The 15,039-nt window shown below is 41.6% G+C and overlaps 1 protein-coding gene across 6 annotated transcripts in view; it reads left to right on the forward strand.

Moving 5' to 3' along the window:
- Positions 1-3,538: 3,538 nt before the first annotated feature.
- Positions 3,539-15,039, forward strand: part of LOC131134832 (protocadherin Fat 3) — a 121,606-nt gene continuing 110,105 nt past the window's right edge. For all 6 annotated transcript variants that reach the window (XM_078792681.1, XM_078792682.1, XM_078792683.1 and 3 more), the window contains exon 1: positions 3,539-3,762. The gene's annotated coding sequence lies outside the window, so the exon portion shown is untranslated. The remainder of the gene's footprint in view (positions 3,763-15,039) is intronic.

Raw genomic sequence — 15,039 nt, forward strand, 5'->3', positions numbered from 1 at the left:
TCAGTACCTGACTCTGCGTCCTGTAGAAATCCTCCCCCTGAGGACTCCAAGTGGGTTTCGAATAGAGGATAAGGGAATCCTAAAGAAATCATAGAATGAGAACCAGATTGTTTATTCCTGACAACAAAACCTAATACAGACGTCCGGGCTTATCTGCAGTCCCTGTATTCCTACTACAAGTAAGCGGGTCTTATTACAGCGCAGCTGCAAAAAAAGCACCCTTCCTTTCACTGCCCGGCCTTTTATACACTCAAGTTTACATAAGAGGCTGGAGTCCTGGCATCTTTTCCTTTGTTCGCAGGGGCATCAAGGCATCTTTTCCTTTGTTCGCAGGGGCATCAAGGCATCTTTTTCCTTTTCCTTTGTTCGCAGGGGCATCAAGGCATCTTTTTCCTTTTCCTTTGTTCGCAGGGGCATCAAGGCATCTTTTTCCTTTGTTCGCAGGAGGCATCAAGGCATCTTTTTCCTTTGTTTGCAGGAGGCATCAAGGCATCTTTTTCCTTTGTTTGCAGGGGGCATCAAGGCATCTTTTTCCTTTGTTCGCAGGGGCATCAAGGCATCTTTTTCCTTTGTTCGCAGGGGCATCTTTTTCCTTTGTTCGCAGGGGCATCTTTTTCCTTTGTTCGCAGGGGCATCAAGGCATCTTTTTCCTTTGTTCGCAGGGGCATCAAGGCATCTTTTTCCTTTTCCTTTGTTCGCAGGGGCATCAAGGCATCTTTTTCCTTTGTTCGCAGGGGCATCAAGGCATCTTTTCCTTTGTTCGCAGGGGCATCAAGGCATCTTTTTCCTTTTCCTTTGTTCGCAGGGGCATCAAGGCATCTCTTTCCTTTTCCTTTGTTCGGAGGGGCATCAAGGCATCTTTTTCTTTGTTCGCAGGGGCATCAAGGCATCTTTTTCCTTTGTTCGCAGGGGCATCAAGGCATCTTTTCCTTTGTTCGCAGGGGCATCAAGGCATCTTTTTCCTTTTCCTTTGTTCGCAGGGGCATCAAGGCATCTTTTTCCTTTGTTCGCAGGGGGCATCAAGGCATCTTTTTCCTTTGTTCGCAGGGGGCATCAAGGCATCTTTTTCCTTTGTTCGCAGGGGGCATCAAGGCATCTTTTTCTTTTGTTCGCAGGGGCATCAAGGCATCTTTTTCTTTGTTCGCAGGGGCATCAAGGCATCTTTTTCCTTTGTTCGCAGGGGCATCAAGGCATCTTTTCCTTTGTTCGCAGGGGCATCAAGGCATCTTTTTCCTTTGTTCGCAGGGGCATCAAGGCATCTTTTTCCTTTGTTCGCAGGGGCATCAAGGCATCTTTTTCTTTGTTCGCAGGGGCATCAAGGCATCTTTTCCTTTGTTCGCAGGGGCATCAAGGCATCTTTTCCTTTGTTCGCAGGGGCATCAAGGCATCTTTTTCCTTTGTTCGCAGGGGCATCAAGGCATCTTTTTCCTTTGTTCGCAGGGGCATCAAGGCATCTTTTTCCTTTGTTCGCAGGAGGCATCAAGGCATCTTTTTCCTTTGTTTGCAGGGGGCATCAAGGCATCTTTTTCCTTTGTTCGCAGGGGCATCAAGGCATCTTTTTCCTTTGTTCGCAGGGGCATCAAGGCATCTTTTTCCTTTGTTCGCAGGGGCATCAAGGCATCTTTTCCTTTGTTCGCAGGGGCATCAAGGCATCTTTTTCCTTTGTTCGCAGGGGCATCAAGGCATCTTTTTTCTTTGTTCGCAGGGGCATCAAGGAATCTTTTTCATTTGTTCGCAGGGGCATCAAGGCATCTTTTCCTTTGTTCGCAGGGGCATCAAAGCATCTTTTCCTTTGTTCGCAGGGGCATCAAGGCATCTTTTTCCTTTTCCTTTGTTCGCAGGGGAATCAAGGCATCTTTTCCTTTGTTCGCTTGTTGTGACCTGAGTGCTCCAAAATGTGCAGTTTTGTCACTCAGCAAATTGTGACCGATGTGGAAGGAGCGTGTAATGGCGATGCTAATTGTTGATGTGACTTGAATCTTCATTCCTCAACCATAAATCGTCATTCAACCGTCTAGGAAGGCCTTTTAGGGAATTTGCTCAGACCTTGCCAAGGACCCCCACATCCAGCATCTTCACCTCTGTCTGCTGCAACTGTCCATTTGCACAACCAAAGAATTTCTGCACAAACTCTCAAGATTGCTCATCTGCATGCTCGGCGCCCTCGTCAGGGTCTCGACCCGACTGCCATTTGTCATCGTAACCGACTTGAGTATGCAAATTCTCACATTCAATGGCAGACGGCGTGTCATGTGGGTGAGTGTCTTGCTGATGTCAACATCGTGGATGAGTGGCTGCCGTGGTGGTGGGGGTGGGTTAATGTTTGCTATGGCAGGTGTATGTTATGGTAAGTGAACACAGGTTATACATTATACAGTATATTACAGCGATACTGTGACGTGGTCCTGACGGCCATCACTCCATGTTGCAGTATGATAATGCATATTGCAAGAATCTAATATCCATCTGTACAGTTGCTCCAAGTCTAGTTTATTTGTTGTTTTTTTTAACTTCGTTTTATGCAATGTGAAAGTGTTTCACAGTTTGTATGATCATTTTGTTATTCCCAGCCACTGTAAAATCACGATAAAAATATTTTAGGCCACCAAAAAATGTATTGTTACACCATATTGTTTGATCTATGCTCAGGGGGGACTTAGGACAATTCCAATAATCCATGATTGAAAGGGGCCCGAGTCAATAGGTACATCATTTTGCGATATGGTTAGGATTTTTTTTAAAAAATAGAGTCAGAAAACTATTAAAACAATGTAGTTGTACTTGGTAGTAACAGTTAAATAGCCACACTGATCAAATGTAAACTTCCATATTGACCGTGCGCCCCTCCCTGTAAGTACATGAAATGGTTTAATCCACGGCTGCATTCACGTGCTCTAAGCCCAGCAGTCGGCACAGCGGAGTGCAACAGTGTTAATAATGCTAACAGCGCTAACTAAAATAATGTCTGGGATTGTAAAAAGAAAAAAGAGAAGAAAGGCAAACAAAAATTGTGTCGATGTGTGACCTCTTTTTTTGTAGCCTAGCCAGCCTCTTTGATGGAAATTAACTTGTTAGCTTGTCCTACAATGAACGAAGCTAGCAGAGTGTTAGCATGTTATGTTAGCTTACATTTCACTCCATGTCTAATTTACTAGTTAAACAACAGGTGAGCAACACCGTGTTCAATGTGTATTACTGCATCAATTAACAAGCAGTAAATATTATACTGGTAGTATTGACCTATATGATGCAAGACTGGGTCAAATGATGACGTTTTGATGGTCAATGGCGAAGGCAGAAACGCCTGCTTTGCATACATACGCTTTGTCAGTTTGTCTCATGTACTTGCTCCAAATTTAATATCGATCTGAACATTCAAGGGAAAATACACCGATATATGTATGTGAAAATAATAGAAAAGATATCGATCTCACTATTTGCGCCACCCTTCGTATCGACAGTATCGGTAATTAGAATCGATCCACCCGCCTCCAGCCTACTTTTGTGTGGGGATTTTGTGCTTGAATAATGTGAACTGATTTGTGTTGTCCTCCTGCAGGCTCCGCTGTTCCCCCGCGCGTCTGCGCGCGACCAGGCCTCGCCATGCGCGCGTCCAGAGGAGAGAAAGCGCATCGGAGCATCTTCAGTCTCGGAGCAGTCACTACCGCTCTCTGTGTTACGGAGATACCGCCGTGGATGAGGGGGGAAAAAAAGCCCGTGTAGCTGACTTTTTCAGCAGGATATATTGTGCACCATGACGGGGTAAGTGGAGCCGCTTGTGGAGCCGCCGTCGTTTTGAACACGATCCGTGCAAAGTTCCTAACACGGACTCAAACGTGCTGGCACGAATGCGGCGGAACGGGAGTTTCTGCAACCGGTGATGCTTGTCTTGTGTACGTCATTGGCGAGGTTGTGCAGGAGAAAGTGGGCGATCCGTGGCGTGAGTTTTTTTTTTATTATTTTAAATATGGTGCTGCAGCAGCGTGTCCTCCATATAACATGTGATTGCTGATGATAAGAGCGGGGTTTCAGCCTCACTCTCCCCGGTAGCCCCATCCGGACTACATCCCATCATGGCTTCCCCCTTGTAGCCACCAATCTATGTTGTAATGTGAATAATCATATTCATATCTGCAGTAGCAAGGTGCAAAAGGCTCACTTTGATTGATGGTATTATGCAGAGGCAGGTGTATATTTGGTATTAATGTGCACAGATAGTTAAATATGTGCTATTTGTGGGGGTGTCCTGTGTCTTTATGATGTTTGAGGTGGTTGGGGTCTGCGACTGTCAGATTGATGCCTGTCGGAATGCATTGTTGCTGCAGACAAGCAAATGGAAGCAGTACCAGGGGCTGGTCCTAGATGTTCCATGCATCTCCATTATGGAGGTACTAGTCACGGGAGGGGTGCTTCAGCAGGGTGGAATACATTTGCTGATTTCTGCCAAATCCATTAGGAAGCATGCGACTAATGAGCCAATATGACTATGGTTTTCTTCTTTTCTTTTTGCTTCTCGACACGCACACACACACACACACACACACACACACATATATAGTGAGCTCACACATCTGCAGCTCCTCCTCTCTCACCTTTCTTTCAGCTGGCACACAGCCCAACAACTGCACATCTGTCTTCCATGCTCTGTGGGCCTGCGTTACACCTCCAGCACCTCCCTCTCCGCTACTCCATCACCTCTTATCTTTGCACCTCCTTTTTTCACCACCTTCTCTTCATGTGGGGGAAATATTAGGCAGTTTCATATGTGGTTTTGTCATTCTACTTTTTATATTACTACTGATGGTAAATACACCATAATGTAATAATGGTAATGGTAATGGTTTTATTTCATTTGAACATGCATCAGATTCCAATTGAGTGCATCCCATAATCAGTTCCCAGTTCCACATGTCCAAAAGGAGTAGGAAGAGGCAAAGCTTATTAAATCCTACCCCTCCATTTGGTACTTTTACAATCACAAACTGTTACATTTGTTCACTTCCTGCTTTCCTAATATAGTTTAAGTCATTTTTTTCTTATGTTTTTTATTATTTGTTATTTTTATTTAATTTTATTTTTGTCAACTTCCTGCTTTCCTAATATAGTTGTAATTTTTTTAAATTAAATGTTTTATTTTTTTTCCACGTAGCGAAGTACGAGGTGATATGAGCATCCAATGTCATAATGGGTACCATAGTAAGTGTCAATATAGTGATATATATAGCACATCATGACTGGTTCAAGACTCTTCATCCTTGTATTTAGCAAACATCAACTGCTTGTATTGTTTCTTGAATTGGCTCATCGTTGTGCATTGTTTGACTTCCTTACTCAATCCATTCCATAGTTTGATTCCACATACTGAAATGCTATGGCTAGCATAACGTAGTCCTAGCATAGAAGTGTTTCAAATGTACTTCTTCCCTGAGATCATATTTCTCCTCTCTTGTAGAGAAGTATTGGATGACATTTTTAGATAATTGCTTATTTTTAGCCTCATGCATTATTTTAGCTGTTTGAAGATTTGAAGTATTTGTGATTTTAGAAATAAGGAGTTAGTATGTTCTCTGTAGGCGGCATTATGAATTATCCTTACTGACCTTTTTTGCAGTACATTTAGCCAGTGAAGATCGCTTTTATAGTTATTAGCCCATATTTCCACACAATAAGTAAGATATGGTAGAACCAGAGAGCAATAAAGAGTGTGGAGTGATTTCTGATTGAGAACAAATTTTGCTTTGTTCAATACTATAATATGATAAATATTGTTAGTATCCATTCTGGTACTGGCCAAAAAAATGCTTTGTCATTTGTAAATATCGACATCTTTGAGCTGCATGACAAGCAAACACTGTCATTTTACTCAAGGACTCACGCTAGCGTGATGACGGACACTTCCTCTTCACTCTCACCAACCCCTGGCTGAGCCTGGTTGGCTGTCATACATCAGTACATTAATGAACTGACTTTTGTCTTTTGTCTTTACCGCTATGTGCATGAATGTATGGTGGACTCATTTCTTTCACTTGTTGCATTATTTTGTCTTTCTGTTCATTTTTATGACAAAATCTTCCCCGGACACCCCCCATGAGGAATTACTGGAAGCTCCTTTGAAGCAAAACAAGACCACGAGGAGTCTAATAAGAATAATTGTAAAACAAAAATCCTCTTTTATAATCTCAATGTTAATTTTGAGCAAGGAAATCATCATTCACAATTGACTTTCTCATAACATGGGACACTGATTCACTCTGCAGTACATTCATGCATGTAATAAAGACAAGTCCAAGAAAAGTCAATTAACCAATGTGATTGCTAATCCCGTAGGCGGGGCGGGTCTTTCAGTGGCGATGGTTTCATTTATTTCATCACATACTGTACTGCAATTACAAAATAGGAAGCTCATTTAATCCTACATTAACTGCAATACATTTGTTCACTCCCTGTATTCCAAAAGGTACATCTTGCTAGTTTAAAATACACAGAAAATATTTAGATGAACAAGATTAGCCACAACAGACTGCATTAAGAACGACATTTTATGTATTATTTATTTAGAAATAATTGTTATTTTGTTGAGCTGCACGTTTTTTTTCCATTTCCCAAACAATAAAAATGAATGAGATGATTTAGAAAGAAGGATGTATATTTTTGCATAGAGGCCTACTATCAACAACTGTCAGTCCTCTGCATCAATCTCCTGGTATGGCTGCTAATCCAAGTTCATCATTTTATAAGGCTAATAGATGATTAGAAAAGACATCTAAAAATCTCTTACCATGCTGTTAACTACTCCCTTCAGAGAGCAGCACAAACTGGGTCTAACAAGGACAGAAAAACGCTGCACAAATGTCTGAGCGTGTGTAGTTTAAGACAAAGACCTGGCAGCTGCACTAAATAGTAGCCGTCAAACACCAGTGTCAGTATCAACAGTGAAGCGGCCACTTCGGGATGCTGGACTTCATGGCAGGACTGCCAAGAAAAAGCCATATCTCTTTTTCATGTCCAAAATTCCCAAACTTTTGAGCGGTAAAATAACACATTTTAGAGTTGTAGTTATAATACTGTGAAAGGTTATCATACCGTCAGAATCTCATACCAGCCCTTGCCTATTCTAAACATAAGAAACGGTTTCAAGTAAAGAAAAAAATAAGAAGCCAAAAAGTTACCACTTCCACACGGAATAGGAGGCAAACTTTTTTTTTTACTCTTTTTCATGCCAGACATAGTCAACCACAAAACGGCGATCATTTATTCATTAAAAAAAGGGACAACTGTAATGTGATTTCTCCTCGCTAGTTATACATTACAACCGCCACCTTTCATAATAGAAATCAGTACAAAGGAAAAAAATCCACCAATTGAAAAGCCGGCGCACGTTTGCTCGCGAGTACATTTGTAATAAGATGAGTCATTGAATTAATGCGATCACTCCTCCCGCCGCGCACGCCGCAGAGAGCAGAGGAGAATTGCAAATGTGTGACCGTGAAGAGAGAGAAATGACGCTGATGTTGTTGTGTAAATATGATATATACATATCATGCCTGATTAGTTTGGTGAGGAAGAAGATAAGATAAATGACGTCTGTTGTAATGCGGCGCTAGAAAACACTATTGTCAAAAACAAACAAAGCATACTGTATTGTCTGATGGAGCTTAGATTTTAATATGGATAACGTATGTACTTATCTTATCTTCAGTGCTTTGCTTGTGATGGTTGCCTTGGTTGGTTTGGAGAAAACAAACGCTTGCTGTGCTCATGCGGCGCGTTTGGTCAAGTGTGAGCGCAAGACTCTTTGAGAAACGGCTCTCTTAACTTGACTTGATGTTCATTTATTTATTCCTTTTGCATCGCTTAGCCTTTTTCTACTGTCGCTGTTTCCCAGTCGCTTCCGAGGAAGTTTTCCGAGCTTTTGTTTCCCATTGTCAAAGCACCGCAGGGGTGCCAAACTAGAGGTGTTTTTCTTTTGGATGAACTCCGGCTTCGAACGCGTGCTGAGTGGGAAATGCCCGCTGGTTACCTCCTATTCAACATGACTTGTTTTTTCTTTGAAATATGACAGCCGCTATTCAAGGCTGCAATATCAGAATCAGCTCGGAAGTGATAAAATTACAGACGAAAGCCATCAGACCAGAGAATTTTGTTTCTCATGGTCTGAGAGTCATTCAGGTGCTTTTTGGCAAATTCCAGACGGGCTGCCATGTTCCTTTTACTAAGGAGTGGCTTTCGTCTGGCCACTCTACCATACAGGCCTGATTGGTGGATTGCTGCAGAGATGGTTGTCCTTCTGGAAGGCTCTCCTCTCTCCAGAGGAACGCTGGAGCTCTGACAGAGTGACCATCGGGGCCTTGGTCACCTCCCTGACTAAGGCCCTTCTTCCCCGATCGCTCAGTTTAGAAGGCCGGCCAGCTCTAGGAAGAGTCCTGGTGGTTCCAAACGTCTTCCATTTAGGAATAATGGAGGCCACTGTGCTCATTGGGACCTTCAAAGCAGCAGAAATGTTTCTGTATCCTTCCCCAGATTTGTGCCTCAAGACAATCCTGTCTCGCAGGTCTACAGACAGTTCTTTTGACTTCATGCTTGGTGTTTGTGCTCTGACATGCACAGTCAACTGTGGGACCTTATATAGACAGTTATTATATTTCCAAATCATGTCCAATCAACTGAATTTACTGCAGGTGGACTCCAATTAAGCAGTAGAAAGATCTCAAGGATGATCAGTGGAAAAAAGATGCACCTGAGCTCAATTTTGAGCTTCATGGCAAAGGCTGTGAATACTTATTTAATTGTGATTTTTTTGTTTTCTATTTTTAATAAATTCAAAAAAAAGTAAAAAAAACCTTTTTCACATTGTCATAATGGAGTATTTTGTGTAGAATTTTGAGGTAAGAAATTAATTTAATACAGTTTGGAATGAGGCTGTAACATGACAAAATGTAGAAAAAGTGAAGCGCTGTGAATACTTTCCGGATGCACTGTATACCAGTACTGGTTATTAATGTCAACAAATATACTCTACCTGTCAAGTAAACTGTATTCTTAAGTCACTGATGCATTTTTTGCTACATAAACACAGTTGTCATTCCGACTGCGATGACATCGGTACCTCAGTACAACATCACACGCTTAATGCTTCAAATACATTTCTTCAAGTGTTGGAAAAGTTTCATTGGCTTCTGTAGCGATAGATCATAAAACATAGCCAAAGAGAACAGCATTAAACACACAAGTGGAAAAAGTGGTCACTTCTCAAATTGATCTGTGGCGGTCCAAATTAATTAGTAACGAATAAACGAATGTAAGGGAAACACCTTGAAGAACATCTATTTTATTCTGGAATAGTCCATCGTCACGGCAATGCTGGAGCCTATTCCAGGTGTCTTTGGGTAGACCCTGGACTGGTGGCCAGCCAATCCCAGGGCACATATAGACAAACAACCATTCACACTCACATTCATACCTATGGACAATTTGGAGTCACAAATGAAGCTAACATGTTTTTGGAATGTGGGAAGAAGTACCTGGAGAACCCCCCCAACATACTCGGAGTACTTTAATAGTACACACAGTAATAGCTGTGAGTATTTATTTTTTACAGATTTTTACTAAATGTTATTTTCTTGGCTGCACGGCAGTCGAGTGGTTAGCGCGCAGACCTCACAGCTAGGACACTCGAGTTCAATCCCACCCTCGGCCATCTCTGTGTGGAGTTTGCATGTTCTCCCTGTGCACGCGTGGGTTTTTTCCGGGTATTCCGGTTTCCTCCCACATTCCAAAAACATGCTAGGTTAAATTGGTTAATTGTCCATAGGTATGAATGTGAGTGTGAATGGTTGTTTGTCTATATGTGCCCTGGGATTGGCTGGCCACCAGTCCTGCGACCCTCGTGAGGATAAGCGGTAGAAAATGAATGAATGGAAAATAGTGACGGAAGATGAGGAATCTTCAAGATAATAAACGCTCATTGCTTTTCGTTCATTGTTTGACAAAATAAACACAAATTAATTTGCTACGCCAATAGTTATTTCTTGGTCGGAGGCGTGACCCCTGTGATGTAATGAAAGTGAAAGTAGTGTATAGTCAGTTCACGGTCTGACCTGAATCGGCCAAACAGTGGAAAAGGGGGTAGGTCAGAGCCGAAGACCCCCTACATTTGTAAAGAGGCCCTCCTCGAAATGTTTGTCTGACAGACGTTTGAATATGTCAGCCAATGCACGTCTGCACTGCGGATGGCATTGCATGTCATACTTCTGGCGACTTGCAGATACCGCAGAGGGGTGTCGTTCCCCGCCCGCAGCCGCTGACCTATCCGCCAAGCACACCGACCTCCACACGGAGGAGGAGCCAGAGGGAGGCCCTCTCTCCTTTTGCTTTTGTTCTCCCCGAGCGCTCGGCTCCACAGGCTGCCTGCTTGGAAATGGCATCACTGCAACCCCCCTCCCTCGGTGCTCCTTCACCCTCCCCCACACTTCTCCTTCATCCCCGTGGTCCCGAGGCCTTTATGAGCGTCTGTTGGTGCCAAATGACAGCACTCTGAAGGCCCCCCCTACACGGCGTGCCGAGAGAGCGAGTTGAGGGATTTCTATGGTTCCCCTCTTCCTTCAAGCTGCGGGGGGAGTGCCTGCTCTGTGTTGTGTGTGTGTATCTTCACCCCCAGCGTTGGGACGGTTAGCCGCTGTGTGGGTAAGGGTGTGTGTTTGCATGCACGGCCCCCGCTATTGTTCTCCACAACTGCTGGAATGTTGTTGAATGGTGGCTGTGTCAATTCAGATATTGTGTTTCTTTGTCATTTCCATATGTGGATGGACAATTTCGCTCTCCTTTTGTGAGACTGCCTCGTCTCACAATGAGCCCGCCTCCCTCAGCATCCACTCCATTTAAGCGGAGAAGACACGGCAATATGCCATAGCGATTTTCCCATCGATGATTCACATGAATATTCATGGAGATGAACTAGCATTGTGTTCAATATGCTGACAGTATTTCCCCTCGCATTGCACAGATGTCACAGAGATAATAAATAATGTTCATTTCATAGAATTCACACCTACGATGCTTTGAACGCGACATGTTAACGTCTGGTTGATTCCACAAACGTTGCACTCACTCAAGCTTAGCATTTGTTCTGGATTAAAAACACTTTACTAGTACACAAATGTGTCTATTCAATAATGTTTCACTGTGGTGCACAACTTATAAAAGGCAAAGTGCCTAGAAGTCTCTTGACAATCTAGATTTCCATGCAATGTCATGATCTATGTAGGAAAACAACCACAAGAAATGATAATCATTTAATCTTTATTTGAGATTCTCATGTGATGCCACAAAAATGAGATGATATCATTATGGCAGTCTTTTCATTTTACATGGGGCAAGGTCGGGCAAGTAGTTCTCACCTTAAGGATTCCCTATGGGCAAGTCATTTTGGTTTTTAATGTAGAGCCCTGCACATCCACATCCACATCTACATCTATGTATATATATCTATATTTAGGTATGTAATGCTTTTATTGCATCAGATTACAATTGAGTGCATCCCATAATCAGTTCCCAGTTCCACATGTCCAAAAGGAGTAGGAAGAAGCAAAGCTTACCCCTCCATCTGGTACTTTTACAATCACTAACTGTTACATTTGTTCACTTCCTGCTTTCCGTAATACAGTTTAATTTTATTTTATTTTATTTTCATTTTTTTATTTTATTGTTTTTAATTTTTTTATTTTATTGTTTTTAATTTTAATTTAAAAAAATGTAATTTAATTTTTTTTTAACTTTATATTATTTTTTTAATTTTAATTTTAATTTTAATTTTAATTTTAATTTTAATTTTAATTTTAATTTTAATTTTAATTTTAATTTTAATTTTAATTTTAATTTTAATTTTAATTTTAATTTTAATTTTAATTTTAATTTTAATTTTAATAAAAAAAATAATTTAATTTTTTTTACTTTAAATTTAAAAAATAATAATTTTAATTTTAATTTTAATTTTAATTTTAATTTTAATTTTAATTTTAATTTTAATTTTAATTTTAATTTTAATTTTAATTTTAATTTTAATTTTAATTTTAATTTTAATTTTAATTTTAACAATGCACCTCGTACCGAAGTAGGAGGTGATATGACCATACAATGACATAATGGGTACTATAGTATGTCACGAGGTTAATCTCTGTCAGTCCAACTGACGAGTTGCGAGTACCTAACATCCTGGCAACAAAAAACGTGACTTTAACAGCCATTGTAACACTTAACTAACAGAAGTCATAAAAAGAAGCAGAACAGGTTCTTCGCCAAACCTTTGTTGCCAACTAATCGCTCTATCCAGCGCTGGCATTGCCATTGCTTGTGTCTACTCTTTGAATGAAATAGTAAACTGTCCCCGAGACTCACAAGAGCTCCTTGTGAAATCAACTGATGCCATTCCCAGGTGGCTTAAGAAAGTGGTGGCGGATGCTGGCGCCCATATTGGATTTGAAGTAACACTCCATGCAGACATCTGCAAACATACTCAGACGAAGCTTTGCCGTAATGGTATTGATTTTAATCATGACATATAATTGATGCCAGATGGCTACTGGAACCGCTGGTCTCCTGGGACGCCAACACACAGCAGGATGCGAGCAGCAAGTTTGCAGTTAGAATCCTCAATGACAATTAGCCTGAACATGCATCCCATAATCAGTTCCCAGTTCCACATGTCCAAAAGGAGTAGGAAGAAGCAAAGCTTATTAAATCCTACCCCTCCATCTGGTACTTTTACAGTCACTAACTGTTACATTTGTTCACTTCCTGCTTTCCTAATATACAAGTTTTTTTTTAAATAAATGCACAGGGAGAAGCAAGCTGTGAGTGCTCCTGGTCAGCAGGGGCCAGGAGAGGTCGGGGGAATCCCACGCAAAACCACAAAATGGTTGAATTTGAGTATGCCTTTAGACCAGGGGTATGCAACTTGTGGCTCGGGGCCCGCAGACAGCGCCGGAGTGTGAGCATATGCTATGGGGCAGTCGGTGAGAAACTGCGACGCTGACATGTTTGCTTCCTTTCACACTAAAGCGACATCTATAGTGGTTCTGGAACTGGAACTATTCAATGTGCAACAGCACTTTATTGCAAATGTTGATCCAAGATTCACGGAGAAGGTTGAAAATTGGCTTCAGAAACAGGTGTGGCAGGAAGACAAAGAAAGGACACGCCAATAACCTTAAGGCAGGGGTCTCAAACACGTGGCCTGCGGGCCAAATGTGGCCCGCAGGACACTAGTTTGAGGCCCCCGTCTTGATATGAAAGTTTAATGTTAGTGCGGCCCGCGCAAGTTTGATATGGATGCTGTATGGTATCATGTACCCAGAAAAAATCATTACGTTTGATTCATGTTCATGTTAAAGGTTAAATAACTGTTAATAGTGTGGAAGTGGTAAGTTTTTGGCTATTTAAGTTGAAAGGAAATAACTCGAAGGCTACCGTTTAGGTGGCTAGCGCTCTAGTTTGCGAGTTAGCATGTGTCTCAAGACCCTGCAGTTGCGCAATATGTTGTAAATAAAAAGAGTATAAATGTGACTATAGTCGTGTTTTGTCATGTCTACAGGGCTCTAATAATGCTTTGTTCATTTTAATCTGAAAAAAATCATTTGTCTACCCACCAACTATATGTGCTTTCTTAAGTTTTTATTATTATTATTATATTTATGTATTACTGATTGATTGATTTTCTTTATTCTTGATTTGTTTATTTATTTTTCATCTTATTTTGTGTAGAAAAATAAAAATTAAGATATTTGAGAACAGTGGAATGTTTTATCAGAGCTTTTATTGTAGAAAATTGGAACCAAAGCGAATTTTTTAAATTTTTTTTGTTTTTAATAAATGGGTGAGATCGGGTCTCACCCAGACCCGATCTCCAGTGGCCCCCAAGTAAATAGAGTTTGAGACCCCTGCCTTAAGGTATGAAAAAGACAACTACTTTGGTCTGAGTAACGCCCCAGTAAGTTGAAGGAAACCTTCCATTTAGTGGTCAAACAGGTTTTGTCATTTGGTTGGAATATGCCCAAATGGCTCTTTTGATGCTAAAGGTTGCCTTAGCACGTTAGCACGTTGTATATGACTCCATGAATCCTCCCTTCCCTTCCCAACCGTCTACGCTGGAGGCAGCGATGCCATAATATCAGGGATGTTTTCTCAGCGCCTGCTGAGTTGCAATTTCATGTGCGTCCCAGTATTTTGTGGTTTGTTAAATGATATCCTTACACCACGAAGAAAAAAAAACACCTTTTCCTTACTAGGCACTTTCTATGTTTGACCGATTTCTTTATTTGATGTAAACTGAGATGTATGACTTAAAAATAAGCCAGATATTCCGCATTGTTTCCCTGAAGTCTTTGCACGTGCTGTTTACTGGTGAAACTTCAGCATTGTAAAAATGGCCGCCTTGTAGTCTGTTGACTGTCAGTATTGGTCAGCTGCAGATTAGTCCCCGGCCTTTATGATTGTGACGCGAGCAGAAGGCATGCTACGGGATTTGTGTGCTCATTGTTCATGTGCAAACAGCAAGGCGGCGGCGGAGGGATCATATAACCGGCCAGGAGGTGTGTCTAATTGAGCTTAAAATCCCGCTTCAAGCCATGGCCGAGAACAGGAGCAGGAGGTGCCACACTAAGTGGAACACTAAGACACATTAGATATAGCTCAAATGCCGGTCCAAAGTGCGAAATTCACTAACTTTTTAAAAAAATAAATATAAAACAAATTCACAGGAGACATTTTTTTGTCAGGACTTTACATGTTGAGCAGATGTGGAACCATGCTCCTGATACAGTAAAGAACAACAGAACAACACATGAGTCAGCACTTGGCAACAGAGGCAAGGAAAAACTCCCTCACGGGGGGGGGCTCAATCTGAACCCAGACTCTGTGGGGCTGCCGTCTGTCACAAGCGTTTGGTTTGAGATAGGGCGACATGTCTGTGAAGACTGGCATTCATCCAGGTCGTTGGATTCTTAGGGCATTGAATCCAAGCCGGCTTTATCAGTTCATGCTCAA

This window comes from Doryrhamphus excisus, linkage group LG8, assembly GCF_037039965.1.
Source record: "Doryrhamphus excisus strain RoL-2023G ecotype Guam linkage group LG8, RoL_Dexc_Guam_v1.1, whole genome shotgun sequence".
Classification (NCBI taxonomy): domain Eukaryota; kingdom Metazoa; phylum Chordata; class Actinopteri; order Syngnathiformes; family Syngnathidae; genus Doryrhamphus; species Doryrhamphus excisus.